Below are 18,501 nucleotides of genomic sequence, written 5' to 3'. Positions count from 1 at the left end.
TTCAAATTTGATGGGAGAAGCTGATAAAATCTTGGCCTAGATAGTCAAACGTGTGGTCAGTAACTATGGGAGATCACCCTGGCTCACTCAGGATTCCTAATGTTCTCCCTTCTTTGCAGCTTCTAGTTCATGTGCCTTCGGAATAACACCAAGAACTTTATCACTTTCAGGCTACCCCCAAGAGTGGGGTCAGTGATGTTTATCAGTGCTGATAATCTGATGAAGGGAATGGTGCTGAAGGGCACATAGCACAGCAGAAAAATGTTTCAAATCATTCCCTGAACATGAAAGCATATTGCTATCTGAACTTGAGCAAAAATTTTAAAGCTGGCATAAATATTTCAAGATAGCAAAGATACCAAATCAACATATACTAAGCACTCTAGGAAGATGTTTTACTACACTGCTGCTTATCCCATAGATTCTGTAAATTCCAGTTTGGACAAACCATGCCAGAAGTTTGAACAAATCAGCTAGATTTTATTTAAGTGTCGAGTGGGAGGTGCTGACCTAATTTTACATTTGTTCCTTATGCTTCATCTTTTTTCCCAGATCTTAAACTTCAATCAATTCGTAATGATAAAACTGTCTCTATGTGGGCTCTATATCCTTGGGGAGTTGATTAAACAATATGTGAATGCTAGTATTTCCTTCACTTATTTTGCTGAAGTTCAGTCTTAGGACTCCCATCCTGGCCTACATGGTCCTCCAAGAATAGAAGGACCATCATTTTAATGAGAGGCAGTTTTCAATAGATCTTAATATAATAACAGGATAAAAGAGAAGAGAAAGAGAAGTAAGACAAATCAAAAAGGTTTTTAAGGAGAAGATGAAGGACAAAGAAATGCAGGTTTTCTTTCTTATATACCTTAGCAAGAATTCAATCAACTCTATTGGCGTAATTTTATAAACTCGACCAGTATCAGAGTTCTTGCTGCCAGGAAAAGCAGCTGATGAAGGCAACCATGGCACTGTCTAGAGGGAAGAATGTGTGATTAACAAGCTTTCAGCACAGGAAACAGTTATTCAAGTACACATTACAATCTCAGCCATAATTTAATAACCAGTTTAAAACAATTTTTATATAGGACTTAGGCGCTACTTCCTCAGAACACTTCTTCCCTCCCAAGTGTGAGCTGCTAGGATGTCACTTCCAAATTCTTATGCATAAGTAATCTCACCATATTCAGTAATATATTCCTCTTATGAGAAAGTAATCAAGTACAATATAACTGATGACTTTCTTGATTCAGTAAATCAGTAATTTGTGATCAATTTTACCTGATGGTGACAGCCTGGTGAAATAAGTTAGTGCTAATGTATATTACTGCAATTTATTTCCGTGGTGCCTGTCAGCTGAGCAAAGGAGGGGACGTAGGGGTGGAGAACTCCTCCTCTATCCATAAGAGGCATGCCACTGGCCTCCTGGTGTTATTAAAGGAAAATTGGAAAAGTTTCCAGAAGATTAAGCGGAAAGCTTCCAACTTGCACAAGACTCTCAATTTTCCAATGGCTCTGACAGAAGGATAAATCTTCAGCTATTTTAACTAAAATGTAAGCAAACCCAATGTCTAACTACAGTAAACAAAATTTATTATGATTCAGATATGGCAGTGGTGTTTACATCTAGGTTGACAAAATTGCCAATGTGTGAGACCCTTAGTTAAGAAAAATGTAGTGTGTTGTTTCTTATTCATCAGGCTAAAGAAAAGAGGAATTTTTCGAGAGCTATAGATATATAAAGTGACTTTGAACTGTACACTTTGATTATTTGTGCATATAAAACCAGGTCCAGCTTTAGCCATAAATGAAGCGAATATCTGATGCCATATTCTGATTTGCATCCACCTCTGTCCTAAAATAAACTCTTATATTAGGTACAACTAATATATTATTTCCCCCTTTTTTTCTTTTTATTAGCCTGGGGTTATTATCAAGGCAGGGTTTATTAACCTATTATTGCCACAACACCAGGCCTGAACATAGTTACAAATTCTTCCAGCGCCAGAAGAAGAACCTTTGAGAATCAAAGAATTGGTTAGGAAAGCTTTTAAAACAGAACACCTGGACCCCAGCCAGGATGTCTGGTTCATGCTACTGTGTGGCAAAAGCCCTTTGAAGACACAGGGAGATTCAGGTGTGGAGGTATTGAAGTTGATAGGAAGGTCATCTATTTATTTCACATTTTGACTATGGTTAAATTCAGAGATATTGTAGCCACACCAAATAGCAACATCTGAGCCTTGGACTTGATAATATTTCTTGCACATTGCCCTTGGACATGTGCAATGGAACTTCCAGCCAGGTAGCCGTTCCTGTTGTGGGACTGTCTAGGTGTAGCTCAAATGCGAAGATTCTGTGGACAATGTAAAGCCTCTCTACTGCAAAACCTCAGGTTTCTCCTGGAGATACATGGGAATTTCTCACCAGGAAAGTTTTATTTTCAATTAGAAAGAAAGAAAAGAGGGGGAGGAGACAAGATGGCTGACTGAAGCCAGCTTTCCACAGAGGGTCCCATCCAGAAGGAGAGTTAAAGGACAAAAATTCAGCAAGTAACCTGGTGGATTTGAGCTGCACTAAGAGAGAAGGTTGAAGAACGCACTTCAACCCTGCTGAGGCGAGCTGCGACCACAAGGATACAAACAAAAGGTACAAAATCCATCACCAAATGGACAGGAGTCCCCTCCCCGATGAGAATGGCTCAGAGTGCCCCACAAACAATCGGGCAGAGTTCAAAGATCCTCTCACTACACTCCACGGAAGAGACCCTCTAAAAACTGGACCTACCTCCACTACTAGGGTGCCACAGCATCCTCCAGCCAGGCATAAAACTGTACAAACTGTATGTAGTCTCTACCTGAAATTCTGAGCTCCCAGCACTCCCCTTCACTCACACTGAGGTCTGGAGGCCAGTCCCCTAGGAGTTCAGAGTCTTGGGTGATTTCTTGAGGGGTGTGGATGGGGCCTCAACTGCAGCTGGTTGGTGCCAGCTCCGGGGCATGGGAGTGACGAGAGGAGAGTCGGCGGAGAGGGGACTGCACCAGAGTGGCAGTTAACTGAGGCACACTGCGAAAGCCGTCTTATGTTGACAATATGGCCAGGCATAAAACTGTGTAAAACTGTGTTCTCTGCCCGCAACCCCAGGCTCTCAGTACTCCCCACGCTCCCCTTTGCTCTCGCTCCAAGTTCTGGAGGCCTGTGCCCCAGGAGTCCAGACTCTTGGGCAATTGCTTGAGGGGTGTAGAAAGTGCCGGGCTGCAGCCAGTTGGTGCAGACTCTGGGGTACGGGACAGTTGTCTGGAAGGGAGCTGCACCAGAGCAGAGGTTGCCCGAGGCATAAAACAGCAGCCCTCTTTTGCAAGCAATACGGCTCACTACCGAATATTCTGAAGCCACACACCCTGTCTCCCTGGGCAACCAGAGACTCTGAGTATAGGATTTGCCTGAGGCTACTCCAACTTGCAAACTGGGGAAACTCCCAGGGCGGGGCTGACCCAGAGGTCCGCTTTACTAAACCTAAGATGCACCTGGCCCTCAGGAGATCGTCAGCTTATAGACAATACAAGAGCAAACACAAGCTGATTTGGAACTCAATTCAGCTTCTCTTCTGCAGGGGAAGCGCAGAGTTGTTCTGTTCTGTTCTGTCAGTAACATTAATCAGGGGTGAGACTGGACCTGAGTGAAAACCCCCCAACCTTCATCAAGCACCCGAGATTGTCAGGCCTCACCTCCTCCTGCTACAGAGAGGCAGAGCAAAGAAGACTGGCAGACTTCCTTGTGATTCAGGCTGGTGCAAACTCCTGGAGTACCAATTCACTACAGGCAACTGGGTCAGCCAACTGCAGGGCTATCAGTGACTGGGTGTGACAGTGTTGCAAGGTGGGGAAGGAGGCATCAACCTTCCCAGACTGATCTATTGGCTGGGTGGCTCCTCCTGACTCCACACAAGACTGGAGCAAGCCACACCAGAGTAGTCACCAGACCCCTCTGATCCAGTACCCAGAGACCTCTTAAACTCTCTCATCAGAGACAGGTGCAGACTGAGAAAATTGATTTGGACCTTTTGAACTGAACCAATCCCCTGAGGACAAATCAGGTGGTGCCTGGGTGCACAGTGGTAGGCAGGTTTGATTTTTCTTTTCCAATTTTTTGCTGGTGGGGGGGAGGAGTGACTTAATTGCTGATATTTCTCCACAGCTGAGACTTCAATCCAGAGTATCTGTTTCACTAGGGTGTAACAGAAAGCAGCTAAAACAAGATGGAACCACTTAGCCCCACCATACCAGACAGGGCCCAAGTTTCTCAGGCCAGAACACTGTACAGGACCTTGACAAAGCCCAAGGGGAAAAAATCAAACGGATGAAAACAACCATGGGGCAGAATCATGGGAAAAACTCTGGTAACATGAATAACCGGAATAGATCAACCCCACCAAGGAAAGATATGGCAGATGTAATTGAAGATCCCATTCATAAACAACTGCTTGAGATGTTAGAAATCGAATTCAGAATTTCGATTGCAGACAAGATTAACAAAGTGGAATTACGAAATTCGAGGAGAAATTGAAAGTTGTCTCAAGAATTTAACGAATTTAAAGACAAAACCACCAAAGACTTAGACACACTGAAGCTAGAATTTGCGGCCCTCAAAGATACAAAAAATACAGTAGAAACCCTCAGCAACAGAATCGAGGAAGCAGAAGAAAGGATATCTGACATTGAAGATAAAGCCTTTGAATGCTCCCAAACTCTCAAAGAGGAAGAGAAATGGAGAGCAAAAACCGATCATTCTCTCGGACAGCTCTGGGATAATTTGGAGAAAGGCAATATCCAAATCACTGTAGTTCCAGAAACAGATGAAGCGGCCTCGCTGGGCACAGAGGCCCTTCTGCATGAAATTATGAAAGAGAATTTTACAGACATGCCTAGAGATTCTGAAATTCAGATAGTGGACAGCTTCAGAACCGCAGCATGACTCAATCAAAATAAGACATCCCCTAGGCATTTCATAATTAACTTCACTGAAGTTAACATGAAAGAGAAAATTCTCAAAGCTGCCAGGAGAAAGAAAACTATTACCTTCAAAGGAAGAATATTAGAATGACTGCAGATATCTCTGCTGAAACTTTTCAAGCCAGAAGAGGGAGGTCACCGAATTTAATCTCCTAAAGTAAAATAACTTTCAACCCCGCATCTTGTATCCAGCTAAACTGAGTTTCATTTATCATGGAGAAATTAAATACTTTAACGACATTCATATGTTGAAGAAATTTGCCATAATCAAACCAGCTCTTGGATATTCTCAGACCTATCCTCCATAATGACTAACTCCATCCTATACCACAAAAGTAAACTCACTCAGAAACTTCAGATCAAACTACAATTTCCACACTGGCAAAAGGATTAAAACTGCTCCCTGGACTTTTGAAAAATTCAATACCATAAATTTCACCAGACTTATCAATATTCTCCATTAATGTGAACGGCTTAAAATGTCCTCTAAAGAGGCATAGGTTAGCTGACTGGATACAAAAACTCAGGCCAGATATCTGTTGCATACAAGAGTCACATCTTAACTTAAAAGACAAATACAGACTCAGGGTGAAAGGATGGTCATCCATATTTCAGGCAAATGGTAATCAGAAAAAAAGCAGGTGTTGCAATTTTATTTGCAGAAACAATAGGCTTTAAAACAACAAAAGTAAGGAAGGACAAGAATGGTCACTTCATATTTGTTAAGGTTAATACTCAATATGATGAGATTTCAATTATTAATATCTATGCACCCAACTAGAATGCACCTCAATTTATAAGAGAAACTCTAACATACATGAGCAATTTGATTTCCTCCAGATCCATAATAGTCGGAGATCTCAACACTCCTTTGGCAGTGTTGGATTGATCCTCCAACAAGAAGCTGAGCAAAGAAATCTTAGATTTAAACCTAACCATCCAACGTTTGGATTTAGCAGACATCTACAGAACATTTCATCCCAACAAAACTAAACACACATTCTTTCATCAGCCCATGGAACTTACTCTAAAATCGATCACATCTTAGGTCACAAGTCTAACCTTAGTAAATTTAAAGGAATAGAAATTATTCCATGCATCTTCTCGGACTAAAACATGAGCTGAGTAACAACAAGAATCTGCATTCTCATACAAAAACATGTAAGTAAAATAACCTTACGCTGAATGACAGCTGGGTCAGAGATGAGATTAAGAAAGAAATCGCCAATTTTTTGGAAAAAAACGACAATAAAGACACGAACATTCAGAACTATCAGAACTATAAGGACACTGCAAAGGCAGTTCTAAGAGGGAAATTTATAGCACTGCAAGCCTTCCTCAAGAAAATGGAAAGAGAGGAAGCTAACAACTTAATGGGACATCTCAAGCAACTGGAAAAGGAAGAACATTCCAACCCCAAACCCAGTAGAAGAAAAGAAATAACCAAAATTAGAGCAGAATTAAATGAAATTGAAAGCAAAAGAATAATACAACAGATCAATAAATCAAAAAGCTGGTTTTTCAAAAAGGTCAATAAAATAGATAAATATTTGGCCAACCTAATCAGGAAAAAAGGAGTAAAATCTCTAATCTCATCAATCAGAAACAACAAAGACGAAATAACAAGAGACTCCTCAGAAATAAAAAAAATCCTTAATGAATATTACAAGAAAATTTATTCTCAGAAATATGAAAATCTGAAGGAAATTGACCAATACTTGGAAGCACATCACCTTCCAAGACTTAGCCAGAATCAAGTGGAAAATTTTGAACAGGCCCATATCAAGTTCGGAAATAGCAGCAACCATACAAAACCTCCCTAAAAAGAAAACCCCAGGACCAGATGGTTTCACGTCAACCTTCTACCAAACCTTTAAAGATAAATTAGTACCTATATTACTCAACCTGTTCCAAAAGGTAGAAAAAGAAGGAAGACTACCCAACACGTTCTATGAAGCAAAAATCTCCCTGATCCCCAAACCAGGAAAAGACCCAACAAGAAAACAAAATTATAGACTGATATCACTAATGAATGTAGATGCAAAAATATTCAACAAGATCTTAACAAACAGAATCCAGCAACACATGAAACAAATTATACATCAACACCCAGTCGGTTTTATCCCAGGGTATCAAGGCTGGTTCAATATACATAAGTCTATGAACGTAATCCAGCACATAAACAAATTAAAAAACAAAGACCATATGATTCTCTCAATCAATGCAGAAAAAGCTTTTGATAATATCCAGCATTCCTTCATGATCAGAACACTTAAGAAAATAGGTATGTAAGGGACATTTCTTAAATTGATAGAGACCTTCTACAGCAAATCCACCGCCAATATCATATTGAATGGAGTTAAATTGGAATCATTTCCACTCAGATCAGGAACCAGACCAGGCTGCCCATTGTCTCCATTGCTTTTTAACATTTAATGGAAGTTTTAGAAACTGCAATTAGGGAAGAAATGACAATCAAGGATATCCATATACAGTCAGAAGAGATCAAATTTTCGCTCTTCGTGGATGATATGATTGTATATTTGGAAAACACTAGGGACTGTACTACAAAACTCTTAGAAGTGATCAAGGAATGCAGCAGCGTCTCAGGTTACAAAATCAACATTCATAAATTGGCAGCCTTTATATACACCAACAACAGTCAAGTTGAAAAAACAGTTAAGGACTCTATCCCATTCACAGTAGTGCCAAAGAAGATGAAATATTTGGGAATTTATCTAACAAAGGATGTGAAAGGTAACAAAGGATATAAAGAGAACTATGAAACTCTAAGAAAAGATATAGCTGAAAATATTAACAAATGGAAAAACATACAATGCTCATGGCTGGGAAGAATGAACATTTTTTTTTTTTTATTAAATCATAGCTGTGTAAATTGATATATTCATGGGACATCATTCACTAGCTTCACAGACCATTTACCAAATTTCAAATATAACTTTGTGAGATGCACCGCTGGTGTAATCCCACCAATCCCCTTCACTCTAACCTCTTCCCCTCTTCCTGCCCTCCTTATCCCCCTTCTCCCTATTCTTAGGTTGTAACTGAGTTGTAGCTTTCATGTGAAAACCCTAAATTAGTTTCATAGTAGGGCTGAGTACATTAGGTACTTTTTCTTCCATTCTCAAGATTCTTTACTAAGAAGGATATGTCCCAGCTCCATCCATGTAAACATGAAAGAGGTAAAGTCTCCATCTTTCTTTAAGGCTGCATAATATTCCACGGTGTACATATACCACAACTTATTTTATTATTATTTTTTTCATTTTTCGGGGTTCATTGAGGGTACAATAAACCAGGTGACACTGATTGCAATGGTTAGGTAAAGTCCCTCTTGCAATCATGTCTTGCCCCCATAAAGTGTGACACACACCAAGGCCCCACCCCCTCCCTCCGTCCCTCTTTCTGCTTCCCACCATAACCTTAATTGTCATTAATTGTCCTCATATCAAAATTGAGTACATGGGATTCATGCTTCTCCATTCTTGTGATGCTTTACTAAGAATAATATCTTCCACTTCCATCCAGGTTAATACGAAGGATGTAAAGTCTCCATTTTTTTTAATGGCTGAATAGTATTCCATGGTATACATATACCACAACTTATTAATCCGTTCGTGTTTTGATGGGCACTTGGGCTTCTTCCATGACTTAGCAATTATGAATTGGGCTGCAATAAACATTCTGGTACAAATATCTTTGTTATGATGTGATTTTTGGTCTTCTGGGTATATGCCCAGTAAAGGGACTACGGGATTGAATGTCAGATCTGTTTTTATATCTCTAATTGTTCTCCATATCGCTTTCCAAAGGAATGTATTTATTTGCATTCCCACCAGCAGTGCAGAAGTGTTCCCTTTACTCCACATCTGCACCAACATCTCTGGTCTTGGGATTTTGTGATATAGGCTAGTCTCACTGGAGTTAGATGGTATCTCAAAGTAGTTTTGATTTGCATTTATCTGATGATTAATGATGATGAGCATTTTTTCATGTGTCTGAAGGCCACGCGCCTGTCTTCTTCAGAGAAGTTTCTCTTCAACTCCCTTGTCCAGCCTGCGATGGGATCCCTTGTTCTATTCTTGCTAATGCGTTTGAGTTCTCTGTGGATTCTGGTTATTAAACCTTTGTTGGAGACATAACCTGCAAATATCTTCTCCCATTCTGAGGGCTGTTTGCTTGCTTTACTTACTGTGTCCTTGGCTGTGCAGAAGCTTTTTAGTTTGATCAAGTCCCAGTAGTGTATTTTTGAAGCTGCTTCAATTGCCCCGGAGGTCCTCCTCATAAAATACTTGTCCAGACCGATTTCTTGAAGGGTTTTCCCTGCACTCTCCTCTAGTACCTTTATAATTTCATGTCTTAAGTTTAAAATTTTGGATCCAGTGAGAGTCTCGTTTAATGGTAAAAGGTTTGGGCCCAGTTTCAGTCTTGTACAGGTTGCCAGCCAGTTCACCCAGCACCATTTGTTAAATAGGGAATCTTTTCCCCACTGAATGCTTTTAATTGGCTTGTCAAAAATTAAATAACGGTAAGTAGCTGGGTTCATCTCTTGGTTCTCTATTCTGTTCCAGACATCTACTTGTCTTTTTTTGTGCCAAGACCATGCTGTTTTGATCACTATCTATTTGTAGTATAGTCTGTGGTCTGGTAGTGTAATTCCTCCTGCTTTGTTTTTATTTCTGAGTAATATCTTGGCTATTCCAGGTTTTTTCTGATTCCATATAAAACGAAGTATTGTTTTTTTCAAGATCTTTAAAGTATAACTGTGGAGCTTTAATAGGGATTGCATTGAAATTATATATTGCTTTGGGTAGTATGGACATTTTAACAATGTTGATTCTTCCCAGCCATGAGCATGGTATGTTTTTCCATTTGTTGACATTTTCAGCTATTTCTTTTCTTAGAGTTTCATAGTTCTCTTTATATAGATATTTCACGTCCTTTGTTAGATAAATTCCCAAATATTTCATCTTCTTTGGCACTACTGTGAATGGGATAGAGTCCTTAAATGTTTTTTCAACTTGACTATTGTTGGTATATATAAAGGCTACCGATTTATGAATGTTGATTTTGTAACCTAAGATGCTGGTGTATTCCTTGATCACTTCTAAGAGTTTTATGGTAGAGTCCCTAGTTTTTTTCAGATATACAATCATATCATCTGTGAAGAGTGAAAGTTTGATCTTTTGTGACCCTATGTGGATACCCTTGATCACCTTTTCTTCCCTAATTGTGGTGGGTAAAACTTCCAGTTCAATGTTAAAAAGTAATGGAGACAATGGGCAGCATTTTCTGGTTCCTGATGTGAGTGGAAATGATTCTGATTTAACTCCATTCAATATGATATGGGCTGTGGGTTTGCTGTAGATGATCCCTATCAGTTCAGGAAATGTCCCTTCTATACCGATTTTCTTAAGTGTTCTGATCATGAAGGGATGCTGGATATTATCAAAAGCTTTTTCTGCATCGATTGAGAGAATCATATGGTCTTTGTTTTTAAATTTGTTTATGTGCTGGATTACATTTATAGATTTAGGTATATTGAACCAGCCTTGAGGCCCTGGGATAAAACTCACTTGTTTGGGGAAGAGACAAGATGACGGACTGAAGCCAGCTTTCAACAGAGGCTCCTGTCCAGAAGGAGAGTTAAGGGACAGGAATTTTGTAAGTATCCTGGTGGATTTGAGCTGCAAAAAGAGAGAAGGTTGAAGAACGCACCTCAACACCGCTGAGGCAAGCTGTGATCACAAGAATGCAAACAAAAGCAAAATGGCTCACTTCTGGATATTCTGAAGCCACACCCACTGTCTCCCTGGGCAAACATAGGAGGACAGCAGTGAGAAAAGAATTTGCCTGACGCTGCTCACACACCCAGGAAGCTGCCAGGGCCGGGCCGACACAGAGAGGTAATTGGACACAAACCTCCAGCAGCAAAGACATTTGAACTCAAAACAGCCCATCTTCTGTAGGTGATTTTAGAACAAACAGAGACAGAACCCCACAAAGTTGTCTGTTCTGTTCTATTCTGTTAGCAACATGAATCAGGGATGGGGCTAAGTCTGAGTGAACACATCCCTCCCACCACCTGCATCAAGCACTCAAAAATGTCAGGCCCCATCTCCTCCTGCTAGACAGTGGCAGACTGCAGGGGCCTGGCAGACTTCCTTGCAATTCAGGCAGGTGCAAACCCCTGGAGTATCTGTTCACTACAGGCAACTGGGTTAGCCATCTGCAGAGATACCAGAGACTAGCTCCAATGGAGGGGCAAAGTGGGGAAGAAGACATCAATCTTCTCAGACTGATCTATTTGCTAGGTGGTTCCTCCTGAATCCATGCAACAGTGGAGTAAGCCATATCAGAGGAGTCACCAGACCCCTGTGATCCAGTTCCCAGAGACCTCTTGAACTCTCCCACCCGAGACAGGTGCTGATTGAGACAATTGATTTGGACCTTTTGAACTGAACTAGTAGACTGAGGACTTTTCAGGCGGTGCCCTGGGTATGCGGTTGTAGGAAGGTTTGATTTTCCTTTTCCAACTGGTGCCAGAGATGGGCGTGCGGGGTGACTTAATTGCTGGTTTTTCCACATAGCTAAGACTTCAAGCCAGAGTAAATGTTACAATACGATCGAACAGAAACCAGCTGAAAACAAGAAAGAAAAACTTAGCCCCACCACACAAGACAGGGCCCCAGTTTCTCAGGCCACAACACTGTACGGGCCCTCAATAAAGCCCCAGGGGAAAAATCAAAGGGAGTAAAATAACCATGGGGCAGAATCAGCGGAAAAACTCTGGTAACATGAATAACCAGAATAGATCAACCCCTCAAGAAAAGATACGGCAGATGTGATTGAAGATCCCATTCATAAACAACTGGTTGGGATGTCAGAAATCGAATTCAGAATTTGGATTGCAGACAAGATTAATAAAATGGAATTAGGAATTCAAGGAGAAATTCAAAAATTGTCTCAAGAATTTAATGAATTTAAAGACAAAACCACCAAAGACTTAGACACACTGAAGCAAGAATTTACAGCCCTCATAGATATGAACAATACAGTAGAATCCCTCAGCAATAGAATGGAGCAAGCAGAAGAAAGGATTTCTGACATTGAAGATAAAGTCTTCGAACGCTCCAAGTCTCTCAAAGAGGAAGAGAAAAGGAGAACAAAAAAAGGACCACTCACTCAGAGAACTCTCAGATAATTCAAAGAAAAGCAATATACAAATAATTAGGATTTCTGAGAATGATGAAGTGGTCTCGAAGGGCACAGAGCCCCTTCTGCATGAAATTATGAAAGAAAATTCTCCAGACATGCCTAGAGAATCTGAAATTCAGATAGCAGACAGCTTCAGAACCCCAGCACGATTCAACCTCAATAAGTCATCCCCCAGGCATATCATCATTAGCTTCACTAAAGTTAACATGAAAGAGAAGATTGTCAAAGCAGCCCAGCGAAAGAAAACTATTACGTACAAAGGAAAGAATATTAGAATAGCTGGATCTCTCTGCTGAAATTTTTCAACCCAGAAGAGGGTGGTCATCAACTTTTAATCTCCTAAAGCAAAATAACTTTCAACCCGGATCTTGTATCCAGCTAAACTGAATTTCATTTATGATGGAGAAATTAAATACTTCAATGACATTCATATGTTGAAAAAATTTGCCATAAGTAAACCAGCTCTTCAAGATACTCTCAGACCTATCCTCCACAATGACCAACTCAATCCTATACCACAAAAGAAAACTCACTCATAAACTTCGGATCAAACTCCAAATTCCACACTGGCAAAAGCATTAAAAATGGCCACTGGACCTTTGAAAAATTCGATACCCAAAATTCCACCAGACTTATCAATACTCTCCATCAATGTGAATGGCTTAAACTGTCCTCTAAAGAGGCATAGGTTAGCTGACTGGATACAAAAACTCAAGCCAGATATTTGTTGCATACACGAGTGACATCTTAACTAAAAAGATAAATACAGACTCACGGTGAAAGGATGGTCATCCATATTTCAGGCAAATGGTAATCAGAAAAAAGCAGGTGTTGCAATTTTATTTGCAGATACAGTAGGTTTTAAACCATCAAAAGTAAGGAAGGACGAAATGGTCACTTCATATTTGTTAAGGGTAATACTCAATATGATGAGATCTCAATATCTATGCACCCAACCAGAATGCACCTCAATTTATAAGAGAAACTCCAGCTCCATAATCCTCCATAATCCTCCAGCTCCATAATCGTTGCAGATTTCAACACTCCTTTGGCAGTATTGAATCGATCCTCTAGCAAGAAGCTGAGCAAAGAAATCTTAGATTTAAACCTAACCATCCAATATTTAGATTTAGTAGACATCTAAAGAACATTTCATCCCAACAAAACTGAATACTTCTCATCAGCCCATGGGACTTACTCCAAAATTGACCACATTTTAGGTCACAAGTCCAACCTCAGTAAATTTAAAGGAATAGAAATTATTCCTTGCATCTTCTCAGAACATCATGGAGTAAAACTTGAATTGAGTAACAACAGGAATCTGCATACTCATACAAAAATATGGAAGTTAAATAACCTTATGTTGAATGATAGCTGGGTCAGAGATGAGATTAAGAAAGAAATCGCCAATTTTTTGGAACACAACGACAATGAAGACACAAACTATCAGAACCTCTAGGACACCGCAAAGGAAGTTCTAAGAGGGAAATTTATAGCACTGCAAGCCTTCCTCAAGAAAACGGAAAGAAAGGAAGTTAACAACTTAATGGGACATCTCAAGCAACTGCAAAAGGAAGAACATTCCAACTCCAAACCCAGACGAAATAACAACAGACTCATCAGAAATCAAAAAAATCCTTAATGAATATTACAAAAAACTTTATTCTCAGAAATATGAAAATCTGAAGGAAATTGACCAATACTTGGAAGCACGCCACCTTCCAAGACTTAGCCAGAATCAATTGGAAATGTTGAACAGACCCATATCAAGTTCAGAAATAGCACCAACTATACAAAACCTCCCTTAAAAGAAAAGACCAGGACCATGTGGTTTCACATCACAATTCTACCAAACCTTTAAAGAGGAATTAGTACCTATATTACTCAACCTGTTCCAAATGTAGAAAAAGAAGGAAGACTACCCAACACATTCTATGAAGCAAACATCACCCTGATCCCCAAACCAGGAAAAGACACAACAAGAAAAGAAAATTATAGACCAATATCACTAATGAATATAGATGCAAAAATATTCAACAAGATCTTAACAAACAGAATCCAGCAACACAACAAACAAATTATACATCATGACCAAGTTGGTTTTATCGCAGTGTCTCAAGGCTGGTTCAATATACGTAAATCTATAAATGTAATTCAGCACATAAACAAATTAAAAAACAAAGACCATATGATTCTCTCAATTGATGCAGAAAAAGCTTTTGATAATATCCAGCATCCCTTCATGATCAGAACACTCAAGAAAATTGGTCTAGAAGGGACTTTTATTAAACTGATAGAGGCCATCTACAGCAAACCCACAGCCAATATCATATTAAATGGAGTTAAATTGGAATCATTTCCACTCAGATCAGGAACCAGACAAGGCTGCCCATTGTCTCCATCGCTTTTTAACATTGTAGTGGAAGTTTTAGCCACTGCAATTAGGGAGGAAAAGGCGATTCAAGGGTATCCATATAGGGTCAGAAGAGATCAAACTTTCGCTCTTCGCAGATGATATGATTGTGTATCTGGAAAACACTAGGGACTCTACTACAAAACTCCTAGAAGTGATCAAGGAATACAGCAGCATCTCAGGTTACAAAATCAACATCCATAAATCGGTAGCCTTTATATACACCAACAACAGTCAAGTTGAAAAAGCAGTCAAGGACTCTATCCCATTCACAGTAGTGCCAAAGAAGATGAAATATTTGGGAATTTACCTAACAAAAGACGTGAAAGATCTCTATAAAGAGAACTATGAAACTCTAAGAAAAGAAATAGCTGAACATGTTAACAAATGGAAAAACATACCATGCTCATGGCTGGGAAGAATCAACATTATCAAAATGTCCATACTACCCAAAGCAATATATAATTTCAACGCACTCCCTATTAAAGCTCCACTGTCATATTTTTAAAATCTTGAAAAAACAACACTTCGTTTTATATGGAATCAGAAAAAACCTCGAATAGCCAAGACATTACTCAGAAATAAAAACAAAACAGGAGGAATCACACTACCAGACCTCAGACTTTACTAAAAATCGATAGTGATCAAAACAGCATGGTACTGGCACAAAAACAGAGAAGTCGATATCTGTAACAGAATAGAGAAGCAAAAGATGAATGCAGCTACTTACAGCTATTTGATCTTTGACAAGCCAATTAAAAACATTCAGTGGGGAAAAGATTCCCTATTTAACAAATGGTGCTGGGTGAACTGTCTGGCAACCTGCAGAAGACTGACATTGGACCCTCACCTTTAACCATTAACTGAGATAGACTGTCACTGGATTAAAGATTTAAACTTAAGACATGATACTAGAAAAATACTAGAGGAGAGTGCAGGGAAAACCCTTGAAGAAATTGGTCTGGGCGGGTATTTTATGAGGAGAACCCCCAGGGCAATTGAAGCAGCTTCAAAAATACACTACTGGGACTTGATCAAACTAAAAATCTTCTGCACAGCCAAGAACACAATAAGTAAAGCAAGCAAACAGCCCTCAGAATGGGAGAAGATATTTTTAGGATATATCTCTGACAAAGGTTTAATAACCAGAATCCACAGAGAACTCAAACGCATCAGCAAGAAAAAACCAAGGGATCCCATTGCAGGCTTGGCAAGGGATTTGAAGAGAAACTTCTCTGAAGAAGACAGGCACATGGCCTTCAGACATATGAAAAAATGCTCATCATCTTTAATCATCAGAGAAATGCAAATCAAAACTACTTTGAGATATCATCTAACTCCAGTGAGACTAGCCTATATCACAAAATCTCAAGACCAGAGATGTTGGCGTGGATGTGGAAAAAAGGGAACACTTCTGCACTGCTGGTGGGAATGCAAATAAGTACATTCCTTTTGGAAAGAGATATGGAGAACACTCAGAGATCTAAAAATAGATCTGCCATTCAATCCTGTAATTGCTCTGCTGGGCATATACCCAGAAGACCAAAAATCACAACATAACAAAGATATTTGTACCAGTATGTTTATTACAGCAGAATTCATAATTGCTAAGTCATGGAAAAAGCCCAAGTCCCCATCAATCCTCGAATGGATGAATAAATTGTATATGTACACCATGGAATATTATGCAGCCTTAAAGAATGATGGAGACTTTACCTCTTTCATGTTTACATGGATGGAGCTGGAACATATTCTTCTTAATAAAGTATCTCAAGAATGGAAGAAAAAGTACCCAATGTACTCAGCCGTACTATGAAACTAATTTGGGGCTCTGACATGAAAGCTATAGCCCAGTTACAACCTAACAATAGGGGGAAGTGTGACAGGGAGGGGGGAGGGGTGTGGTGAGTAGAGGGAGGTGGATTGGTGGGATTATACCTGCGGTGCATCTTACAGGGGTATTTGCGAAACTTGGTAAATGTAGAATGTAAATGTTTTGGCACAGTAACTGAGATAATGCCAGGAAGGCTATGTTAACCATGGTGATGAAAATGTGTCAAATGGTCTATGAAGCGAATGTATGATGCCCCATGATAATATCAATGTATAAAGTTATGATTTAATAAAAAAAATAATAAAAACCCACCTGGTCATGATGGATAATTTGTTTGATGTGTTGCTGGATTCTGTTTTTTAGGATCTTGTTGAATATTTTTGCATCTATATTCATTAGTGATATCAGTCTATAATTTTGTTTTCTTGTTGGGTCTTTTCCTGGTTTGGGGATCAGGGTGATGTTTGCTTCATAGAATGTGTTGGGTAGTCTTCCTTCTTTTTCTACCTATTGGAACAGGTTGAGAAATATAGGTACTAATTTCTCTTTAACGGTTTGGTAGAAGTTTGACGTGAAACCATCTGGTCCTGGGGTTTTCCTTTTTGCGAGGTTTTGTATGGTTGATGCTATTTCCAAACTTGATATGGGCCTGTTCAAAATTTTCCACTTGATTCTGGCTAAGTCTTGGAAGGTGACGTGCTTCCAAGTATCCGTCAATTTCCTTCAGATTTTCAAATTTCTGAGAATAAAGTTTCTTGTAATATTCATTAAGGATTTTTTTGATTTCTGAGGAGTCTGTTGTTATTTTGTCTTTGTCGTTTCTGATTGATGAGATTAGAGATTTTACTCCTTTTTTCCTGATTAGGTTGGCCAAATATTTATCTATTTTATTGACCTTTTTGAAAAACCAGCTTTTTGATTTATTGATCTGTTGTATTCTTTTGTTTTCAATTTCATTTAATTCTGCTCTAATTTTGGTTATTTCTTTTCTTCTACTGGGTTTGGGGTTGGAATGATCTTCCTTTTCCAGTTGCTTGAGATGTCCCATTAAGTTGTTAACTTCCTCTCTTTCCGTTTTCTTGAGGAAGGCTTGCAGTGCTATAAATTTCCCTCTTAGAACTGCCTTTGCAGTGTCCTGATAGTTCTGATCGTTCTGATAGTTCGTGTCTTTATTGTCATTTTTTTCCAAAAAATTGGCGATTTCTTTCTTAATCTCATCTCTGACCCAGCTGTCATTCAGCATAAGGTTATTTAACTTCCATGTTTTTGTATGAGTATGTAGATTCCTGTTGTTACTAAGCTCAAGTTTTATTCCATGGTGGTCTGTGAAGATGCATGGAATAATTTCTATTCCTTTAAATTTACTGAGGTTAGACTTGTGACCTGAGATGTGATTAATTTTGGAGTAAGTTCCATGGGCTGATGAAAAGTATGTTTATTTAGTTTTGTTGGGATGAAATGTTCTGTAGTGTCTGCTAAATCCAATTGTTGGATGGTTAGATTTAAATCTAAGATTTCTTTGCTCAGCTTCTTGTTGGAGGATCAATCCAACACTGCCAAAGGAGTGTTAAAATCTCTGACTATTATGGATCTGGAGAAAATCAAGTTGCTCATGTCTGTTAGAGTTTCTCTTATAAATTGAGGTGCCTTCTGGTTGGGTACATAGATGTTAATAATTGAAATCTCATCACAGTTAGTATTACCCTTAACAAATATGAAGTGACCATTCTTGTCCTTCCTTACTTTTGTTGGTTTAAAGCCTATTGTATCTGCAAATAGAATTGCAACACCTGCTTTTTTCTGATTACCATTTGCCTGAAATATGGATGACCATCCTTTCACCCCGAGTCTGTATTTGTCTTTTAATTTAAGATGTGACTCTTGTATGCAACAGATATCTGGCCTGAGTTTTTGTATCCAGTCAGCTCACCTATGCCTCTTTAGGGGACAGTTTAATCCATTCACATTAATGGAGAATATTGATAAGTCTGGTGAAGTTTTGG

The sequence above is a fragment of the Nycticebus coucang genome, chromosome 19 (assembly GCF_027406575.1).
Source record: "Nycticebus coucang isolate mNycCou1 chromosome 19, mNycCou1.pri, whole genome shotgun sequence".
In the NCBI taxonomy this organism is placed as follows: Eukaryota; Metazoa; Chordata; class Mammalia; order Primates; family Lorisidae; genus Nycticebus; species Nycticebus coucang.
This window is presented reverse-complemented; position numbering follows the sequence as displayed.